The sequence below is a fragment of the Dermochelys coriacea genome, chromosome 8 (assembly GCF_009764565.3).
Source record: "Dermochelys coriacea isolate rDerCor1 chromosome 8, rDerCor1.pri.v4, whole genome shotgun sequence".
NCBI classification, from domain to species: domain Eukaryota; kingdom Metazoa; phylum Chordata; order Testudines; family Dermochelyidae; genus Dermochelys; species Dermochelys coriacea.
Window position 1 is genome coordinate 85,373,361 of NC_050075.1, and position 9,533 is coordinate 85,382,893.

The 9,533-nt window shown below is 46.9% G+C and overlaps 1 long non-coding RNA gene across 1 annotated transcript; it reads right to left on the reverse strand.

The window, feature by feature from the left end:
- Window positions 1-1,936: 1,936 nt before the first annotated feature.
- On the reverse strand, window positions 1,937-5,264 carry LOC122455554. The gene is made up of 3 exons (XR_006273811.1): window positions 4,876-5,264; window positions 4,032-4,175; window positions 1,937-2,690 (listed from the first exon to the last, which is right to left on the reverse strand). It is a non-coding gene; the product is annotated as an uncharacterized LOC122455554 (long non-coding RNA).
- Between the last annotated feature and the right edge of the window lie 4,269 nt (window positions 5,265-9,533).

Below are 9,533 nucleotides of genomic sequence, written 5' to 3' on the forward strand. Positions count from 1 at the left end.
GGTTTTTAATCAAGACGCGCGTTGAAGTACACTTGATGAGAATCATTCCAGCTGGAAAAAATACTACCTTGATTGTATGTAATAAATGGATCTGCACCTATATAATACACGAGGCTGCCCTTATGTAAGAAGGTATCCTGTGCGTGGAGGAGATCCACCCCAAACACCATAACCTCAGCAACGGGCGCCTTCCTCCTGTGGAAAGATAAACCAGTGCTCCTCTGTCCCCGGGCTCTCTCAAATGAAGGACTGGCAGACGATGCTCCGGGTAGAGCCACTCCGCTGCTCTGCATTGGTGGACCCGGGAGCAGAGGGCATGAAAAGACAGAGCCCATCCTGCCGGAAGCGAGCAGGCACAATATAATTGTACAGTGCTGAGCCGTAACGTGCAATCGCCTAAAACGTATGTGCCACCTTGACATTCTTATCGAAAGCATCAAACTGATATTTTCCCCCTTGGCTTTCACTGCAGGGACCTTTATAAACCCACTTCATCAGTGGGATGAAATTAAGCCTGTATTGACGGTAGTCCCTTGAAACTCGATATTTAAAGGCAATAAATCTGAACTAGCAAATTATAGTTGACGTAGTGAGGTCCCATTAAGTTGACTAGGCAGCATTTTGCATTTGCTCCTCACAGGGAATAACCACATGTTTGGGTCCTGAAAATAACTTAACCTGAAGGTGCAAGCAATTATTGAGCTGATCCTAGCATGCCAGGACCTCCCTTCCTTCCTTCCTTCTCTCTTCCACCCACCCTTACCCTGCTGTGTGGCATTAGACTTTATAATCTCTTTTAAATGATTCGATACAAAACAAGCATCTGTTCAGAGGAGCTCGAAAAAGACACATAATCGAGGGAAATTATGCGTCTAGTAGAATGTCTGAAGGAATTTTGTTTCAACTCGGGTCCCTTTCTGTATCTGAGGTGCTTGGAGTAAGCTATGTTTACTTGTCTGGTGTCCTTTCTTCGCTCTGTGAAGGGATAGTCTCTTGTTGCATCTCACTTGAACTTGAGGCTAGCCTGATCTAAAACAACTATATAGGGTTTTTTGAGAGAGGAAAAATATTAGAAATTGGAGCCAACACAATCAGTACATACAGTGCTCTCAGATAGAAAGAGGTGTTGTTTTTTTCCCCCCAAACTTACAGAAGTAATTAGCAATGTATTTCCAGAGCAAAATAGATTTCCCTGTATGTCTCTTTATCCTCCATGGGTTTTTTTAAAAAAAGATATTAGCAGTCGTGAATGTCAACAGCACGTAATGTTAGAAACACCCCAGTCATTCAAGTCTCTTGACTTCCTCTACAGCTGTCCTAACGATTGCCTTTTTCTTATCAGCTGTTCCACACAAGCCCCCTTCTTCTTTTTGTTTCTTTGAATTAATGCACTCATATCACCTTTTGGCATCTATTGGAATGGCTTTGAATTGCCAAGATAAAAAGTCCCAGGCTTTGGGAAATGTCTCCGCTACATCTCATTTTGGTTCTGGATTGTGGCCCCGATAGCTTAAAATGTAATATTTTAATTCCGTTACAGCAGGAGAAAGTCTTATTGAGAGAGACAGGTTCAAGAGCGCTCTCTTTCTCCTGCTCAGCGTCAGGTTGTTCAGAGCACAGTAAAACATTTTGTGCTATATCAAAAGACGCTCTTTCCATGCAGTGTCGTATATAATATGGGGCTGCTAAACAGAAAGTTCTTTGTCTAGAACGCGTTATTTGGGACAGAAAAACACGGTTACTTTAGGTTGCTTTAAAAAAATTGTGAATGCATTTTATTTATTTGGAGTTGGTTTAAATTCTACACGAGTGTGTATGTATGTATGTATGTGTGTATATATATATATATATATATAATATGACTAAAGAGAAGGACCATGTTCAACTCAATCCACTATGTTTGCTGCTCTTTTGCCGCAGAGCGTGTGGGGACCTTTTTCGCACCCCTGAGCCTCATCAGGGTACCCATTTAGGCTGTAGGGGAGCCCAGTCAGGATTGCTAATGTAGGAGGAATTCTAAGGGTGGCTCTTAACCTGTGTCTGGTTGAATTGTTAACCTTGTTGGAAAAGTGGTTCTGAACTTTGTCAATAATTTTCTGCTCTTTGATTATACGTCTTCCCATAGCAGAAACTCATCTGCAACCACTGCACATAACTCCAGTGATACGACAATTCATGATCAAACGCATTGGGAAATAATGTCTTCGCTAAAACAGACATTTTGCAACGGAGGTTTCAGCAGACATTGGGGCGCGGAGGGGAGGGGGTGCATTTTCTGTTCCAGAAAAGCGTAAAAAGGAGAGGGGGGAGGGGAAAGCCCGGTAACTGATGCAAATGGTTGTCAGGTAATATACAGCGGTTATAGTGATAGCCATGATCCTTCAAAAGAGTTGAACTTTTCGGCTGAGCTGAATATTGTAATGCTCTGGCGAGAGAGGTGTTTCTGAGGGGGGGAAAAGGCAAGCAATGCTGCAATTTGGAGAGGGCGGAGATGGGGAGTGCATCTGGGACTCCTCCCTTGGTTCATCCCATTCAGTGCTGTGTGTCACTCCCCAGCTTTCTCTCAACGGAGCCGCTTTCTCTTCACGTGCATCGCTCTGAGGTTCCTAGTGAACACTCGCTCCAGTTAAAAGCTTCCCGATGTGTAGATTGCAGAGAGTTTCCGACTGTACCTTGTTACTGTTTCCTACCTGCAGGAAAATAAGCAGTTTCCCCAAACATTAGAGCAATACTAATCCTCTGACAGTGACTCAGTTCTCTATTCTATTGATCGTAACAGTACAGTGTATCTAGAGGAAATACCTAGCCAACTCCGGGCTGGATACAATTCATAAAAGGAACTCTTAGGCTGATTGTCAATAGAAATTGTTGATTAACATTGTCTGGGAAAGAGAGAAAACCCGACACTGGACAAACCACTACGGCGGGCGACAATCCTTCATTGGCCGGGTGATGGGCTGGAGAACCTAATGCATCGTGTTCATTGTTAACTGCTGTGATTCTATGGAAAACGTAAAATCAGACTAATTCAGAAGCGGGGGAACGCCTCTAAAAGGAGCGAGTATTACCTCCCTTGAATGTGGGGACAGGGAGAGATTTAGTCGGTCTCTTATACCGCTGAGCATTCAGAAGTAATGCCAGGAAGTGTGTGGGTGGAAATGCTAATCAATTGCATATAGGAGAAACTTCGTAAATATTCCGCGATTAAAATACAGCATGAAGAAAATGCTGCACACAAAGATTTTTTTACCAGAGGCATAATTTTAAAGAGGTGGTACTAGCGTACAGAACAGCTCACCAGGTTTCTCAAATGGTGACAATTTTTACTACCGTCTGCAAAGTAATTATAGCCATATTAGAAGTTACTGTTTAAAATTTGATACAGTGAAACTTTTGATACACGTGAAAAAATGGTGTTCTGGGATACTACCCTGACATTACAATCCACTTGTGAACAGCTGGCATTAAAAATCGGTTAAAATAGCGCTGTGGCATGCATCAAAAGAGAGAATCGGAGGAGATGGACTGTAATGAACAGACATGACTCAGGAGGTTGCTAATGTACAGAAAGGAAAGGCACTCCCGGCTAGAAAGAAGAATTGATGCTGTTTTAGACTCTAATGTACCTGGTGTGGTCTTCGTGATATTTGAGGTTGCCCTGCATAGTCTGTCTTCTGGGAGAGTATTTAAAAATGAATGGGAGCTTCTGTTTGTTCTGTTGCTAATTAAACATTTGTTTAAAATCATGCATTTTAACGCTAGATGGGCTCTATCTAATTCTAAATCACAGAGTCTCGCAACAGACCGGGATGGAGTGAAGTATTAGAAGACTAGGCAGAATAATTATTCACTTGTTGGAATTTCATATGGGTTTTAAATGAGCAGGAATAATGTGGACTGCATCATGAATAATGGATGGACCTAATTTAAGAGCAGAAGTATTTCTGGTGTATTTCTCTCGAGTCTTGTTGAAAGGAAATTATTTGGGTGCAAGGCGAAATTTATTTCTATACTTTCCAACGGAAAGTCACCTTTTATAACGGCCGGGAGAGTGACTTAGATAATGACAAGGGGTTGACTGTATCACCCCTATTTTATATCGCATCATCCTTCCCTGTGCCATAGCCTTGCTCTGGAGCCTTTGTGTACGTCCTTCTCTGCCTCAGTTTCCCCACCTGTGAAAGGGAGATGAAGTTATCAGTCTATACAAAGCATTTTGAAAGCACCCGAGCTTCGTAAGTGCTAAATGAGCGCTGTGCCATGCATACGGTGACATTTCCTGGCGGTAACTTCTCCATCAAGTCTTAGCTATTGCAGTAACTTTGGGAATGCTGTGTTAACCGGCACCCTGAGTGTACTTGGCCAAATCCTGGCCACGCTGTTGGGTGAGGGTGTGTGGTGATTTGAGGAGGAGGTCAGAGGGAGGCCTGCAAAACTTGTCCTTAACTCCAGAATAAATACTAAGAAAGATCCGCAGCTCTCACAGCGCCCCTGTGCCTCCCCCTCCCCATGTCGTGCTGCACATTAGCCCTTTAGAAAAGGCGTCCGCCCGGGGTCGTTTATACGCTAAGCAATGTCCACTTCTGCCTCTTCTAGGGGAGTTAATCTAGTGAAAAGTAAGAGCAGCTTCCACCCAGCGAATTGTCTTCCTGCTCCTCTGCAAGCAGATAGGGCGGAGGGCAGCAGCACCTGTTCACCCGAAACCCCCCTCTCTCCCCGCCATGGTGCCAGGGGACTTTTGCTATCAGGGGAAAACGAGCTAGCACGGCCGCTTCCCATGAACTTTCTCTTCTCCGGCTGGTGTGAGCCCGGCCCGGAGACAGGCAGGCAGAGTGGACGGGGCTGTTGAATGATCCTGAGAGTCTCTCTTCTCACCTGGTAGGATCAGGAGCTCTCCGCGCACAGCGATTTGCGAGGCCGGGCTGTGGGCGGCCCGCCAGGTGGCCGCATTAACATGATCGGCCCCATTGTCAAATGCGCTCAGCTGCTGCGGCCATTGGTTTCCCCGGGCTAGCTGGGCAAATTGGATGTCAGCCGTCCGCCTTTCATTGTCCATCATCTCTCCTTCTAGGGGAGAGGGGGGCAGAGTCCTGAGGACCGGCTCCTCTGTTATCACAGGACCAAGCGGGTCCGATTCACCGGGCCACACGGTCACTCCCTCCTCCTGCAGCTGTCTGCCAGAGGTGACCGAGAGCCGCCCTAGAGTAAGCTTCCCCCCCCCACCCCGGCCCCCCACCTGTCAGTAACTGGGAATTTGTCATGCTCCTAAGTTACCAGCAAACTTATTTTTCAGGCCTGAGCAATTAATTCACAGCAAACAATTGATTTGGTGCAATTAGGTTCTCCGCTTGCAGGGGAGTGGTGGAGAGGCTGCCACTTTCTCCAGGTTTTGGGAAAACGTGGCTATTTTGATCATGGGTGTTCTCAATGCTGTATGTGAGGCTTATGTGCGACTCGTCAGGTACGGCGGGGGGGGAGGTGTCTGTCCTGGGAGTAGCTTGGATGGCTCCAGTATTCAGAGACGGTGGCGTGAACAGGGTGGGAATGAAGTAGTTTAAACATCCGAATGGACAGTTGAAGACGGAATTTCATATGGGGTTTAATGTCCTCCTATGCTGTGCTGTAGTGAAATTCATTTGGATCAGGTGCTAGAAAGAGAGTGACATTTACAGGCCGAGTAGAAATATGATTGTACTGGAGGAGTATCCCTCCCCTCCCCTCCCCTCCCCCGACCTATTGGATATCAAAAACAGATAACAGCTACTGCTGGTGGGTTTTGGTTTTTTTTTTAAATGCCCAGCTGCATACTCTTCACATGCAAGGACCCTTTTTTTTATTATTATTATTTCTTAGGCGTGTGCTCACATTTTGTTGTTTAATGGAAGAATAAAAGTTCACAACCCAGAAGGTCTAGTTGGGGATTGTGTAATGACACTGTAATGCATTATATTAAAAATAAGTGCATCACCTTTCAGAAGTTCCTTAAACCAAAAGAGAAGAGAAGAGAAGGTAAAACCGTCGGGGGTGGGGCTGAAGGTACAATACAGCCAGCCCCCCGCAACTCTCTAGGGGAACCCACACCCTCAAGGCTTCGGCAAGGTTCCCCTGAGGAATCGTATCTATTCCCCTAATTCCATTCACCTCTGTTTATGTGATGAATAAACCCTGCTCGCTCGCAGGAGACCGCTGCTGACAAATGGAAATATTTACCGGGGGAGGGGAACTGGAATTCCCGCTGCCGTCACCCTACGCGGTTTCCAAGCCCGCTAATCCCCGCCCAGGGCACCACTCGAGAACAGTGTCTGTACCTCTCCCCTCCTTCCGGGCATCTCGGGGCTGCGTTTGTGCCTGGGCCGGGGGCGAGAGGTTCTTGGCTGACAAATACCCTAGAAAAAAAATGAAAGCTGGGGGCCGGTTTAAAACCCTCGTTTTACCTGCTGGTTCTCCCCTGCCCTGCTAGCAACGCTGTCCCTGAGATGTGGGTTTGCCTGGAGGATCGGGCCCCGGACTCTCAGGCAGTTGCTGCCTAACGGAGAGGCATAATTCCCTGCCCCGAGCAATGGGGAGCAGCCCGTCTTGCACACTCCGCCGCGGCGCCCCGAGAGGCTGGCGCTCGCTCTAGCCCCTCGGGCAGGGCAGGGGTAGGGACGATGTTTGTTTGAACAAACGGCGAGCAGTAAGCAAGTCTCGTTCCGCCTTTCGGCAGCATGAATCTCCCCCGGCGAGCCCAGGGCCCAGCGTGGCCGAGGGCCACAATGCCCTAAGTTACGTGGGACACACCGTGGAGCTGGAGCTGGAGCTGGGGGCCAGGGCAGGCGAGACAATTCGCACTGCTCCTTGGTGCTGCGGTCCCGGGAAAACCCCGGCGATCGCGTCCCAGGCGCTGTCAGCAGCCCGTAGTGTCCCTGGCGCATCCCCTGCTCCGCACCGCTCGCCTGCATAAATTTCCCCCCAGTTCATCAACTTCTGCGCCGGGGGGGTGGAAGCGGCACCACCCCCGTGCCTGCGGATAGAGACCCTGTATCTTTTAACTCACACCCACAAACCTCCCTTGCCTGTCTCTAGATCTAAACACTGGTCCCAAAGGCATGAACTTCAGCTGTTCCAGCTGTCGTGATTGCAAGGACTTTTCAGCCCCGCTGCTCTAACTTAGCGGGACACGTTGCCTTGCTTCAAACCCCCTTTGTATTTCACGGGCAGACTTGAAACCTGTGCAGTGTCAGGGGCTCTGCACAATCGGGAGAAAGCCCTGACCCAGCCACAGCTCCTGAAGGTGGATTAATTGCCAGTTAAACGTCAAGTCGGTTTCACAGGGCTTTACACTGTTTAGATCTATTTGAGAGTGACCCGTACAGCTGCAGAATGTTGTCAGTTTCCTTACGTATCCTGCCAGTTTGATCGTCTCTGAGACCAACAGCGCTTACCAATAGCTTGTTATTGGTATGTGTTTGAGCCTTTTAACCAGAGGCTGCAGACTAGAGCAGCTATATCACCTAATCCGGAGAAATGATTTCAGTGAAACAGCGAGGAGAAGTAGATAGCATCAGGGACGTAGAAAGAAAGGGAGACTGAGTCACAGAACAGTTTTTTTTTTAAATAAAATGTAAACAATGGAGCTATCGGCGTAAAAACTGAGCTGGACAAGAAATCAACTATAATTGTACAAAAGTAGTAATATAAATAGACGGCTTTTTCTCTTGCTTTACCGTTTGATTTTATTATTAAGTACAAGTTTTTGTATCTATTTTTAAAACAAGTTTAAAGCTCTACAAAATAAAGTATGATTTCAGAATATGTTGTCCTAAATTCCCCTGTACAAAGGGTAGTGATTATGATGTCATGTTTTCACTTGGCTCATTGTAGCGAAAAAAAGTACGTTATAATGAGTACTGTCTTGGGATAAGCTGCTTTTTTTCGGAGTGTGTGTGAAGGGGCATGGGGAACTCAAACGTACAATTTCACTCAATGTGTTTGTGTTTATATTAAATACAATGGTTTTACTTGCGGTTATAATATCCTGCATAGGTGGGTGTTTATCCCTAATGCTAAAATGTACTATGCCAGGGAAATTGAGGATTGGTACTTTTCATTTAATTGTACAATTCTATACTTTTCGGGTAGCAGCGTTAGCATATTTCCACATGTTTAATAACACAAAGGGACTGCAGCAGCAGCAGCATACGAAAAATATTTATACTGTGTTTATTTAGGATTTTATAGATTATTCTTTCTTTAACGTGCACACTTCGAATGCATACGGCTCTTTCACTATGATGACAATTTGACTAAATTATACACGAGCAAGAAAAGTAATTATAGAATAACGGGGCTTCTTATTTACAGCAATTTATAGGAGGGGAAAAAAAATCTTTGTTCTGATCCCCCTCTTAGCTCCTTAATCGCAATGCTCATGGTGCCACACAGGAAAATGTTCACATGCCAAAATGAGTTTGGAAAAATCTCAGTAGCATTTCAGATATAAGGAAATGCATTTGTTGTTCTCTCTCTTTCTCCTTCCTCCTCTCCTCCCCCTCTTCCCTTTTGGCAGTGGGAACCTTTTTAATGTACAGCCTACAGTTTATTGTGGCTGTTGTTACTTTGGTCACATGTGTTTCTGATATCTCCTCTGCGTTCAACATACTCTGTTGTGTTAGAAAGATTTTACACTCATCTGGCTAAGGAAAAAAAAATCTTGCCAACACTATATGATGCCCAGTTGAACGTTGGCTAATCACCTTCACTTTTTAAAGCCTCTTTCCCCACCCATCATACCAGAATCTGTCCAATAAAACTGTAATGAAATATGTTTATTCCCCCTGATAGACCTCAGCAGTGCATTTACACAAGTCGATAGCAATTACACTGAGTGCTTGTTGGAAGGAAACAATATTAAAATAATAAAGATGTCTAAAGAAAAATATTTGGAGACAGGCCTATTAAAGTGAAACTTAATAATCACTCAAATAAACCACAACCTTGGCTTTAAAAAATAAACCTGGTCGTGGAAATGGGCCGCAGCAGTGAAGGCGAGGACCACTTCACGGTGCTCTGTGAGCCAGATGGGCCACATCCTGCCCTCAGCGGGAACTTCTGCTCAAAAATCCGGGGCCCAGCCCGCCCCAAGCTTCGTTAAAATCAAGGCGAGAGGAGCGGAGCTTGCGCTGCTGTGCTCCCGGGCAGGGCGGAATCCCGCGCGGTCGCGGAGCGCTCGGCGTGTGGCCTGACAAGGAGACCCACCGCTGGCCACGGCTCTTTCCACGCAGGGCCCTGGCCGTGGGTGATCTCGGGCGCCGAGCTCTGCCCCGGGGAGCGGCGCTGCCGGGCTCTCCAGGGAAGGTGCAACTCGAGAAAGCGCACAGCGGCTTCTAAAAGCCCGGCGAGGCTCTGTAGCCTCCGTTCAGCGGGGCTTCGGCCGTGCACGCGTGGGAGCGAGGGGCGGAATCTACTTGTTGGTGCTCGGGGGGAGAGCGGGGCGGGGGGTGGCCGCTTCTCCCCACGGCTCAGGTGCGTGGGGCCGACGGCTCAGGGGCTTA